The 13,647-nt window shown below is 36.8% G+C and overlaps 1 long non-coding RNA gene across 3 annotated transcripts; it reads left to right on the forward strand.

The window, feature by feature from the left end:
* Positions 1-50: 50 nt before the first annotated feature.
* Positions 51-13,442, forward strand: LOC148999017 (uncharacterized). Of its 3 annotated transcripts, none has more exons than XR_016171063.1 (6): positions 51-866; positions 10,568-10,706; positions 10,839-10,932; positions 11,023-11,121; positions 11,216-11,563; positions 11,757-13,442. It is a non-coding gene; the product is annotated as an uncharacterized LOC148999017 (long non-coding RNA). The 3 variants fall into 3 exon arrangements; XR_016171064.1 differs by having other exon boundaries at positions 51-227; positions 374-10,706; XR_016171062.1 differs by having other exon boundaries at positions 51-10,706.
* The last annotated feature ends 205 nt before the right edge of the window (positions 13,443-13,647 follow it).

The raw sequence follows: 13,647 nt of genomic DNA on the forward strand, positions 1-13,647 counted from the left end.
ATCAATTTGTTGCAACATTTTTTATAAACGCCGTTATGTGCCAATTTTTAGCGATTTTCACGTAATAGCATTTTGATAAAACGCTGTAATTTACCCAAATTTTCTCTCACCAAATAAACCCGCCCTTTTTTGGTTTCTTGGAGCTAATCGAACTACGTGGGCAGCGAGTGTAGTTTACAGAGCAAACTGAAGCAGCAGCCTCCTAGCGATTTGTTCTCGACTCCTAGGTATTTTCGTTTTGGAGGACGAAGGGGTTTTTTCTTGTCTTTGTTGCAAATCTCATCTCTCCGTCTAGGATTTAATCTCATTTCAGTCATCTCTCTCGCTCCATCTAGGGTTTAATCACATCTCAATCATCTCTCTCTCCATCCAGGGTTTAATCTCATAAACTAAGGTTTCGTCGATGGACACGGCCACCGTGATTTCATGAAGAAATTTGGGAGATTAATGTTGGAAGTTGCGTAGATTAATCGAGATACTTCGTAGCCCAAACTACTCATTACAAGGCGTTCGAAGAACCTTCAACAATTGTATCTGCAATTGCCGCAGTACTTGGAGAAAGAATCGAAATCGAAAGCATCGTAGCAGGCATGAGCCATCTCGCAGTATCTTATGAGTTCGGAACGCAGGAGTGGATCCATAGGGTCAAGCATTCGGATCCAGTCGTCCTCCCTGTGGATTTTTCTAGTCTTCTCTCTTCCTTTTCTTCCTTCGTTGCTTCCATCTCTTGTTTCTCCGGATATTTAGCTTCTGTAGCAATTCTATTGAAGATCTGTTCTGTAGACGGTTCAAATCATTCTCCTTTGTTTGTTGATCGTGATTTTGCTTTCCACATCTTGATCGTACTATCGAAGAAATTAAAGCCGGTGAGTTTCGGATGTTTATGGTTTTTTGAATTTTGAATCTCTTATGATTTTTTACATAATTTTGAATTTTGAGATCTCTCTGCTGAGTTTGTTTGTGTATTGTAATATGAAGCTGTTAGGGTCCTGGGATGTGATATGAGGATGAAAGAGAGTTTTAGGCAGAGTTCTATAGGTGTAGATGATCAGTACAAAGCATGAAAATGATCTACCTCGCTTCATTAAAATGAAAATGAAAAGGTAAAATTGGTCAGGTTTTTGCCCACCATGTTATTGGCTTGTTGAAGTTTGTAAAACATGGTGGCTCAGATAGGAGGAGAACTACCTCATATATGATTGTTAAATTGATTGAGGCAAGTCATCTTTGAAACCATTTTAAAAGCTGGAAATCATTGTGGTTTGAATTGTTCATATTCTATGTTCTATCGCAGCCACTTTTAATCATAGAAAATTATTCCCTTTGGTAGCTGTAGAGTCATTCCTTGATCAGTTCGAAGGATTAATATTTAAAATGTAATGTTGTTATGATAACTTGGTAAATCCTTTAATATTTATACAAGTAGTTTTTGGTTAAGATGCAATGTAGTTCAACTCCATCAACCAGTGGATATAGTGTATATGTTTGAAATCTATTGAGAATACATAATTCTAGACCATCCACTGGAGTGTTTGGTTTCCTTGATATGGCTTTTACTCTTGATCTAAGTATTGTCTCTTGTATAAGCATAGCATTTAGGATTTGAATTGTCCGTTGCTAAATTTTGATTGTCATTAGAAACTCTATAGTAGAAGTCCATAAACAGCCCCCCCCTTCCAAAAACCCAAAAGTCCCTCTCCCAAGAAATAACAATAAAAATTCAGACTAAGTGTTTCTTTTCTGGATGAATTAAATTTAGATGAAACAAGAAAGCAGATTCTGTGCTTTTCGAAAATCCAATGCTTGAGGTTATTTATTGCATGTTTTTCTCTTACATATTGAAATGTGACAGGGAGTTGTTTGTTCCAAGCTATTGAGGGAAATTCCTAATGAATCTAGTTACGAGATCTGTAGAAAATGATTTGGAAATTTATATGGCAAATCTTTTAACTTTGTGTGTGCATGTATGTCTGTGCAACCTTTCATGTTATTTCTTCTTTTAGAATTTTTTTTTGAGATATTAGCTAGGGTAAGAGCAAGTACCACTCATAGTGTGCTCCAGTAGCATTTACTAATGATGTGGTACTGGGGGCTGGGCGCATATTTGCGGACGACTTGTTTTTCTGGCCTTGATGCCACTAAACTGAATCTAATGCTTTATGTGAAGATCCAAGATCTTTGGATGACCAAATGGTATTGGATAAGGTGCATTCTGGTCCAAGGCTCACTTTTCCATTAAAGAGACCAACCAAAAACAAAGGAGCTACTCTGTGACGAAGCTTTTGGAGAAATAACATCCGGAAAATTGGTAGTAAGTTATTTTTCAAATTTTTATTATTTATATTTTTGGGTTGCACTTTGGGATAATAGTATATGTGTCACATATACTATCTGGAATACCCGGAGGAGTGATCCACAGCCCCAAAGATCAAGTTTAGGAACGATCATATCCACTTAGCATAATAATATAATCAAAAGCAAGAACAAATCATTATATTCAAGTAATTTAATAATAAAAATCAAGAAAGGATCTCAGAAGGATCACAAAAGAACATCAGAGTGGGAAAATGATACCAATCAAGTGTAGAGTGAGGTGGAAAAATCACTCCACAGTAGCAATAGAAAAGTAGATCAAAAGCAAAAGAAAGATTGCAACTGGTTCCCAAAATAAAAAAGGAAACAAACTAACTAAGGTCTCAACGAATGTAATAAAGATAAAAAGAAAATGAGACGATGTCCTGTCGCTGGCACACAAGTGCTAAAGCCAAACTACTCCTGATAAGTATCAGCCTCGTACTGGTAGTCTTCACCGACGTAATCACCGTAACCAGTACCTTGAGTATCATACAAATCATCAACTTGGTCTTCATAATACTGACCATCATAGTCAACAGTAGTAGTACCTACTTTAGGAAAGTCTAACAAAAGATGTTGCAAAAAGGAGTGAGTTCAAAAGAACTCAGCAAGGCAGTTTAATCCATAATAACATAATAACACATGATAGCAAATCATAGAGAATGCACAATGATATGAAACAAACAATGCATATATGCTTCTAACTCGATGTATGTTGGTCTTTATTGGCAGACATGCTTTAAGTCATAGCACCATACTCCCATGGGTAGGGTCTCAAATCACTCTCCCTCAGCCTTCCCGGCATCTTGGGTTCTCCAGTTCGCAATGGGTAATGAAACCTTCTCGGACAACCTTGGCTGGGGTTTATGTCAACACTCTCTCACGCTTCCATTTGGTCCGAGTACTGGCACATGTCAGGGTTAAGCCTAGCCAAATACAAGTCTTCTATTTAGTTATATCAACTTAGATCCAGATACTTCCATTCCTCGCCCCGGACGATCCTTTCCGGTATCCTTCTCCCTAGAGTCAGCGTATCCTATGGCTACAACCAACTCGGACTACGGACTCATCAACCCTATTTGTCAGTTATATAAAGTTAACAGGAAGTTCTGTGTTCATCTCACGGGTTGGTTATCGGTCTTGAGTTCCAGGGCCTATGTTCCACTTCTACAACCGTACTAATGAATGGCCTCTCGCGAGTATCCACAATGTGATTTATGTCCTTTCATGGATATAACTTACTAATATCCGAAGCGCCCACAAATCCCCATTCCTACCACAAGTTACTCGGTCTCAACTCCCTTCTGATCGGGTTTGATATAACAGGGACATCCTAGCCAAACACTTCTAGACATGCCCTAGGTATGTCAACCAGTAATCAGGAAAAGCGTCAAGGGGCTCCATAATAAAATGTCCCATACCACCTCCACTGGTGTCCAAAGACAGAAATGCCAGAAAGGCATTCCCCAATCCCCAATCACAACCTAGGCAATCACATTCCCAATTAGTCATTCACAAGCACAACTGATAATATAAAACATAAGTAAGTAACCATTCATACTTAATTGAAATAACAATTGAACTATAAGAACAAGTACTACTGTAGTTGAGAAACTACAACAGCAATACAGATATAAGAAAGCTATATGGCAGTAGTAATGATCATGTAATCTAATTCAAAGACATGCATATTTGGTTATTAGAGATCAACCATCCTTACCTTAAGTAACTTCGTAGAATTCCGAAGAATAATGATTAAGAGATCCAAGACTAGCAAATAAACCCTAAACACGTATATAATAATAATTAGGAACAAGACCTAGAAGATTGGAAGTCAAACAGAAGCAAACATAGCAGATTTGAGGCTATTAACTTGGTTGGTCGATTGGTTGGTAGGTTGGTCCAGTCGACCAATGGCACAAGATGCGGGCTGCAAACCCTAATTTGGTCATAACTTATTCGTTTGAAGTCCAATTGCTCCGAAATTCGAAGGGGAGCTTCCTAGAACATATTAGGACTCTTTAAGAAGGTCAAAGCATCAAATCATGGTCAAAAGATAGGATCTTGATTGAGACATAACAATTTAGGGTCTCATCATATATAGTCCCTGGCTCTCATGGAAAGGCAAGGGAGAATAAAGATTCACCCTAGGGAATAAAGAATAAGAAATCACATCAAGAAAAGCTTTGGGGATGAACCCACAATTAATAAGGGTTTCCTAATTTGGTTACCTCTCATGAGGGTTACCAAAGGTTCCCTCCCAAATTCAACTACTATGGTTTCTCATGGAAAGAGAGACAAGGGATTCACCCAACCAATCATGGGGATCCATGGAAAAGGGTGTGAGACATTTCCCACAATCACAAACTTTGTAGGAAAAAACAATACAAGGGAGTAATCAAGAATGGCATTGGGGAGGATACATCAATTAACAGAAACATTAGTTTTAACCAATTTGGTTATCCTCTCATGAGGGTTACCCAAGAGTTTCCTCCCAAAATGTCCCTACTTTTGGTTTCCAATGGTCTAAGGAAAATTAGGGATCAACCCCTCAATCATGAGGACACAAGGGAAGGTCATGGTAATGGTATGAGACCTTCCCCACAATCATAAAGATAGGTAGGAAAATCATGGAAAGAGTCATCAAGATCTCAGGTATGATCAAGAAAGAACATCACCATATGGTTTCAAGAATGTAGAGTGAATGGGGGATTTACTCTATGGCTAAGAGAATCAAAGAAGTGGTCATTACAGTAGTGTAATACCCTTCTCATAATCAAAAGACCAAAAGTATAGAAGAAAGAGTAAATCAAAGAAGAAACGAATCGATTACTAACCTTTTAGAAGAAGAACCGATGAAGAAACTCGAACGGATGCTTGAGGATCTTCCTTGGCTTTGGAGGAGAGGTTCTAGGGTTCTTCCCACATTCTCTAGAGGCTTAGAACTGATTGTGAGTGAAAAACATGGAATTCCCCCTTTAAATAGCATAAAAAGTCCTAAAATTACCAGGATTTTCAAATTTGACCTTAATGACGTTGACGACTAGTCGACCAACCATGTCAGCAACTCAAAAACTGGGATTTGATGGGCCTAACTTCAATATCTTTGGATGGGGTTCTAACAACTCCTTAAACAACTTACCTAGCATGGAGGAATGCCTTCAAACCATGTCCAACTAGGCTATAGGTCCAACAACTAGGCTCTCCTTCATCAATGTGCAGTTCAACTCCAAATCAAGTAAGGTTTCCATAAGGGAACACCATCATCAATATTCATGGTTTTCGAGTCCAACACCATGTCTTTTACTGAGATGGCCCACAAAGTCTTGTTCCTTCACTTTGGGTCTTCGGATCTACACTAAGGGAGAGGTCTGACTTGACTTCCTAGGACCTTCCAAGGATAACAACACTATATTCAAGGTCTAAATTCAAGGTTAAACATCAAACAAGTCCTTCTTCACCCAAAACAGATAGGGTGTCCAGGTTAGGGTTTGAGCTGGATTTCACAATATGTGCCTTTTATACGAATATACTTGCCTTTTGATTTCAATTGGATGACCATGACTTAATTTTTAATTGAAATAAATGAAGCCTTTCTTCATGCTTACTATTTTCCTGGCTAATCTGTTAGTTCCAGGTGTTAGATGATTTAGATTTAGGACTCTATGGTGGGTTCCTTTTCTAGGCTTTAGATAGTCTAGGTTGTTGCGCTTTAGATTGGGCAATTGGGTATTGATGTGGCTTTTCAATTGATCAACTGAAAATTGCTTTGATGTCTGATTCTGGCCTCCGTATGCAAGAAATACAAATATGCAATACGGCTTTTAATGTATGTTTAGAATCTTTTAATGTAAATTATAAAAGAGAAAAAAGAGCAGAAAGACAACCATAACCTCTCAGCGTACAGATATAATTTAATGAGAGAGAGACCCATCATTTAACCTACAACAAGGCAAGGTCAACAGATTTAAGGGAACCCCCTAGGAGCTATTAAATAACTTGTAAAACCCATGAATGCTCAGAAGCTCAGATCTTCAGAGCAAGTAAAAGCATAATAGTAGCACCAGCCTATTTACTCAACCATTTAAAGCCATTCAGACTTTCCCAGTCATAGTCCATAGGCATCAAGGAGTGACTACTCATCCAAATAAATACTAGGCAAAGAATGTGGATTTGCAAAGTTTAAAAGTTTGGATTTGCAAACATATTCAAGATAGTAGAGACCTAGCTGCACCACAACCTGTAAAAAGCATAGTGCTATTTCCAGGCAAGTAATGAAGCCTGAACTTCATTGGGTGTTCTTTGAGATTACTTCACCAAACTTGACGAACCACTATGCGTTGGATGAACTATTGTCTTGCAAATGAGTATTTTCCTGCTGCTTTCCATCTGAATTCACCAAGAAGCGTGCATAGTCAAAAACCTTGGGCACATTGTATAGCTTTGCTGTAGGAGGTGCTGGTAGCAAAGAAATCACTACGAAAACATTCCCATCATAACTCCAACGTTTAGGTCACCCTATAATCATCTCAGCATGGGTTCCTTTTGTGTCTGAATCAGGGTTTTCACGGTCTAGGATTTTTCCTTTGCTTATGTATTGTTTATTGATTGGAGTTGGTTTTTTATTTGGTAATTTGGTAGAATAGGACTTGAAACTGTTCCTGTGAAATTGGCACATGTTTAATCCCAACTGATGATTCTCAGCTGTACATATCATGAATAATAAACCCCTTCGTTATATAATTTTAGTATAGAAAAATAGGGTTGTAAAATTGGTTTTCCATGTATGTTTAATATATTCTCTTCATGGTTATGGTGTATTAGAACGAAGCTTAATTGATCTTTTGATAAGTTATTCAGCTGAGTTGATCTACGATTTAATGGATAGAAATTGGATTCGAAAATCACAGGATCGTGGATTCCGTGCAGGCGAAACATATGAAGGTGGTGTAAATGGATTCCTTGATTTTGCATTTTCTAATGTAATTTTAGGAGAGAAGATTCCATGCCCATGTGTAAACTGCACCAACCACCGACTAGGAACACGTGATGAAGTGTTTGAGCACTTGATAGTTGATGGAATTATGGATGGTTACATGTTTTGGAGTTCCCATGGGGAAGTTAGATCTTCATTTACCAAAACAACAGAGAATAATGTCTTTAGTGAAGAAGATTAAGGCATTGTTAACATGAATGACATATTTCCTAGTGCATTTCCTAGTCAGATTTTTATAGAACATGGTGTTTATACCACAAACGAACACATGGATGGAATAAAAAATGAATCAGAAAAATGGGAGAGATTGGTATAAGCAATAGAGATGGCATTGTATCTGAGTGCAAGGAGTTCACAAAATTGTCTTTCACTGTTGCACTATACCACATAAAGTGTTTATTCGGTTGGAGTGACAAGTCTTTTTCTATGTTGTTGGATTTATTGAAAAAAGCATTACCACAACACAATACTTTGCCAAAATCTTTATATGAAGCAAAGAAGATGGTTAAGGACTTAGGACTCAGTTACAATAAGATTGATGCATGTCCAAATGATTGCATGTTATATTGGAAAAATGCATCTACTGAATAATCTTGTCTTAAGTGTAGTACATCTAGGTATGAAGGTAAGAAGAATGCTCTGGCAAAAGTATTATGTCCACTTTCCTTTGATACCAAGACTTCAAAGGTTGTATAGGTCATTTATAACTTCATCTGAAATGAGATGGCATAAAGATGGACGCATAGATGATGGGAAAATACGTCATTCTACAGATGGAGAAGCGTGGAAGAATTTTGATAGATTACATCGATCTTTCAATGTTGATCAGCGAAATATAAGGTTAGGGCTTGAAAGTGATGGATTTAATCCTAATGGTATGAATCGTTCATATAGCACTTGGTTGGTTGTTGTGGTGCCTTATAATCTATCACCGTGGAAGTGTATGAAACAACCTTCATTCATGTTGACATTATTGATTCCAGGGCCAAATCAACCTGGAAACAATATAGATGTTTATTTACAGCCTTTGATAGATGAATTGAAGTTATTGTCGGATGGTGTTGACACATATGATTCGTTGAAGAAAGAATCATTTAACTTACGTGCATGCCTCTTATGGACGATCAATGACTTTCTGACATATAACCATGCAAACTATGGAATTAAGGCAATTGAACATTGGTGATGTTGATGTTAGTTTGTCAATGGTAGATTTAGTGGGAGAAATTGTTGACTTTGAAGACTTCTTTTAGTTTGTATATTAAAATTCAGTTGGGGATATGTTAATGCTCAGTGTCTTTTCTTTTCTTTTCTTTTCTTGCACTCTATAAAATATGCATTCTTTGTGGTATCTTTCTTAACCCTTTTCCCGTCTTTTTTATTTATGTATTTTCTTTTTTTCCAATAGTATAAAAGTATATCAGGTTTGTGTTTGTCATTGTGGATTGAAATTCAACATCTTACACCTTTGTTCTAGCTAGTTTCATTTCTTAGTGTGAGGATTTATAATTCTTAACATTATCATATTTTGAGTTGGATATTGATGGTCTTATAACTGATTATTGTTTGGATACATAAACTCTTGTTAAATGATGATTTATTGATTATTCCTTGTATTGAGATTGTGTTTATATTTTCTATTTTTTTGAAATGTTCATGATTATTAATGTTGTTCCAATGTATCTTAATTTAAGTGATGATGGATGAATGAGAATTATGAAGATTTTGATTATGATAATGCTTTGGACCACAAGCACCAAAGCGACGATGACCATGGTATGGTTGTGTTGGGGGTAATTGTATTACAAATTCTTCAAACATATAAAAGTGAAATTGCAATACAATTGAGAGATGAAGATCTTTAGCAAATTTGAAGAGCTTGAAGTAGCAACCGAACGAACCACTGATTGATGAGGTTGAGTCACACCTTGATGCTGTCTTTAAGGTAATTGATGCACCCTACTACCAAGGGTTCTTCGCACCACCACCTCCAAGATAAAGCAACCTCCAACTAGAAGATGAGGTAGTTCTTCTAGTCCCTTAAAGGAGCCAAAAGCTAGAGCACAACACTTAGACAACTCAAGAAAGAAATGAACTTTGTAAAACAAATAATGTGAGTGAGGAGAGTCACATTAGCACACAATATGCAAGGAAGGGTTGGGTTTATATAGGCCCAAACCACACCTCCCCACAAAGGGAGAATCAATTCTCCACTAATGGAGAATCAATGGTTTGTCCCTCCTCCACTAATGTGAATAAACCCCCTTGACCTAACCTCCCCACTACTTGGGGAAGTAACTCTCATATTCACTTCTTTGGAATGAATAGGCTTTAACCCATTCAAAGACCTTAACCCCCACTCATGGTAATGGCCATGAATGGTCATGAAGTTGAAATGAGAAATAAAGGTCAAGAGTTAGAATTTGAGTAATTCCACCATTCAAGTTAGCCCACCTCATCACCATGATTAAGACCTTTAAGACCCATGACCAATGTCATGAAGAGCCTCATAACCAAAGTCATGAAGGGCCTCCTTTAACCAAGGTCATGAAGGGCCTCCTTTACTCATGGTGCCTCATTACCACCCTTACCTCATGGTGCCTCATTACCACCCTTACCTCAAGGGTCCCACACACAAACAAAACAATTAAATAAAAGAAATGCAAAAACTAATTTTGAAACTTAATATATAGATAATATAGATTTTAATAAAAAACCTAACAGGTTGCGTCTTCTTCAGGTACAATATTTGATTTCTACTTTTCAATTTCAAGCATACTTAAAATGATTATTGTAACTTGTACTAGGTTAGACACTGTTGTCACATTTTTCAAATGTAGGGCATAAAAGAGGGTGAGGGCGTACCACATGCAAAAAAAATCAATGAAAGGGTTGAGAAGAAAGATGTAAGTCTAGATCAAGACAAATTTATGGTTGGGAAAAATAATAGTGAGACGTCTATGTACATAGGGATACTTGCCAGGGATCCAATCAGGTTAATAACATTGAACTATCCAGATTGGAGAAAGGTTCTATTACATCACAAATTAGATGCATGGGTCAGACTTAAGGTACAATGACATCCTTTATTATCTTATTTATGTTATTAATTCATGGGGTTTGACATCTACTAATGTATCTTCTTTATTAGGATAAATTTAATGTGTCAGATGAAGGTCGACGCGTTTTTTAATGAAGTTAGGCCATGCATGACAGGATTTTAAGGTAAAATTATTGAGAGACAAACGAAAAATGCGCAAACATTTATGATGCTCCTCGTCCTACTAGTCCTATAGAGGTTCCAGCAAATCAATGGGAGTACCTCAAAGTCAGGTGGACATCTGAAGAGTGGAAGGTATACAATTTTTAAGCAGTCCTATGATTTTAATCTTTTTATTTTATTTTATTTTTATCATAATAGAATTCTATTTTTACTTTACCCATTACTTATAAAATATATGACGATCATGAGTTTGATATATGGTAGGAAATATCTGCAAAGAATAAAAGCACCAGAGAAAGAAAATAAAAAATCTCATACAACTGGTCGTAAGAGTTTTGCATAACTTGCACATGAGATGGTAAGTTTCTTATTCACATCTTGTGAAAATTCAGTAATATCATCAATAGATGTGAATTCATTTTCCCTTTTGTCATGTTTGGTTATTTAGAGGGCTAAAGGTGAGGATGTTACCATAGTTAAATTTTATAAGAGAACTCACCAAAGAAAAGATGGTAGCTTTTTAAATCCGGTTGCTAGAGAGATTGCGGTATGATCTTTTGTTTCAATTAAAATTAGTTTATAGAGAATACCTAATATTTTCTATCATGGTATAGACTAACTCATTTTACATTCGTTTATAGGAAAAACTTGATAATGAATTAGAGAAACAACTTTCAGAGGTAAGAGACACTCCTGCTGCCCAAGACAATGCTTTTGAGGTAGTCATTGGGAAGGAACGTCGAGGGCGGGTTCGTGGTGCTGGTGTAGGAATTACACTTTCTAGTCGTCACCTCACTCAGAAAAGACAATGAGATGCAATTGGAAAGAGAACAAAGTCAACGAAAAATTGAAGAGTTGATGAATGGGATCAAAGACATCAGACATGAATTAGTGGAGAAAAAAAACTTTTAGTGAACTTTGGCTTGAAATGACCCAATTAACTCAATTTGTAATGGATAGGTTTGGTTCACAAGGTTCAACTCACTTATGTAAGTGTGAAATGTCTTTATGAATTTTATTTGTTTCTTTATGTTATAAATTATTGACATTTTATTTGTACAACTGATAATGGAAGCTGTTGAGGTCCTTGCTAGAGTTGGACTGCAGAATCCACAGAAATTTGAAGGTTATTTGCATCTACCTAATTTTAAGAAACTGCATCTTGGTTATTTTACTTCTCAGGTTAGGGATGAACTGGGGCCTCTCAATCCTTTGTTGCACACTTATCCTTTGTCAATGACTGCAATATACACTATATTCGAGACTACGGTATCATCAAAATCTATTTGACTGTTTTCTTTTTGCTGTGACATCAAATGGTATTCTAACCAAACAAAATATTTTCTTGTGATAGCTTTTGCTGAACTGCGGGTTTTTTGTATTCTTGCTTCACATTCTGTATGTTGTATTCCTAAGCAGACTAGTGATGAAAGCTTCTTTGGCTCTGCCAAATGGCTAGAGAAGGTAGTATGAGTGCTTTGTTCTTATAGGTGGTGTTCAAAGATTGGAAGAACAGTGAAGGCAATATGACTGCTCTTGATGTTGGTGTCGTTCATAACACCAGTGACAGTTTCTTTCCCTATTACACTTTGTCTGGTGATTGCTATTATATTCAAATCTAGATTTCATCGTATCTCCTGCTGGTCTGTCTGATGTTTGAAGGATCATTGTCATGTTTACTGTATAACCTTGACTCTTGTTGATCATTCATCAATTTTGAAAGGAAAATTATATTTTGCCCGTCAAGAAGTCGTATTATGTTCTTGTTTTGATTATCAATGATTATACTTCTGTAGCTGACATTAAATTTGCTCTTAGACCAGAAGCTTTCTTCTTGTTTTATCTAATTTCCTCATTTCACTTTCCCTAGAACACCTCCATTGCAACCCTTGAAGCATCAGTACTATCACCATTCCATGCTCATAGTTTTTCAGTTCTGGATCAATTAAGGAGTATTTGAGAATCATTTGATGAATCTACGTACCTAATTCAAGGGCTAATGAGTAAAGTTGAGTTCTTTTTCACATACATAAGTGGCTTGAAATATTATTTGGTTAAAACTATCAGGTGGTTATCAGGTGGATTCCTCTTCTATTTCTTCATGTGGTTCCTACAATATTTCTTTCTCTGTAAATAGCCTGCAACACCCTATTCAAAGTTCTGTGTTCAACTTTCGTCTTCTATTAATATGTTTTCTAGTAACAAGACAGAGTTACTTCAGATTTATTTAACTAAGTATATGCATCTCTTGGATTCTGGTGTCAGTTCCTGAGAGTGATTAGCTAGAATACCAGTTCTAGTGTCACTTCTTTGTATTATAACAGTTCTACACTTCAAGCATTAGGTTGATGGGAGGGCAATAACGATTTTAATGGGTTCAACTAATAATCAGGATGAGGATTTGCCTTCAACCTCTACACCTGCAATACGAGCAGTACAACAAGACTATGGTGAAGAGAATGCAATTGATAGGAGTTCAAAGGACCTGAAAGTCTGGAATTTGAATCTTCACTCAAAGATCATATTAATTCACTAGCAGCAAATGTATATCTCACCTGAAGACAAGCATAACTTCATGAAAATTGGTCTTAGGTTGCATAATACACCAGAGAGGGGGATTTCAAAGAGGGATTTGGAATTCTTCTGCCCCACTGATTTACATACTTAAATCACAATGTATACAAGATCAGTCATCAAATCCACAACCTTCATATCTTTACAACTCATTACCTTATTTTTTTAAAGTTAGTTTCTAATAGATAATACATTTAACAGAGGCACATACCATGCATTTACTCCCATCCAATTCCCCTACCCTACGCATCTACCTATCCCTTAAACAATATTGTAATAACCCCCGTAATTATAACCTGGAATCTGTATTGCAGGTCCGATAACTCGAAGGTCAAGTCGGATTACGTTGTGGAGTGTCTGGATAGAAGTCCATGATCCATACCCTGGACCCATGGATCTAGGTTCTCTTAATGAAGAACTTGCCTTACTTGGAGGTTGGATCTCTAGTAGAAGGCAAGAGGTATTTGGAGATGTTTGGAATGAAGGTAAGACCTCCTCC

This window comes from Hakea prostrata, unplaced genomic scaffold (assembly GCF_041222555.1).
Source record: "Hakea prostrata isolate BN-2017 unplaced genomic scaffold, UWA_Hpros_2 contig_66, whole genome shotgun sequence".
NCBI lineage: Eukaryota > Viridiplantae > Streptophyta > Magnoliopsida > Proteales > Proteaceae > Hakea > Hakea prostrata.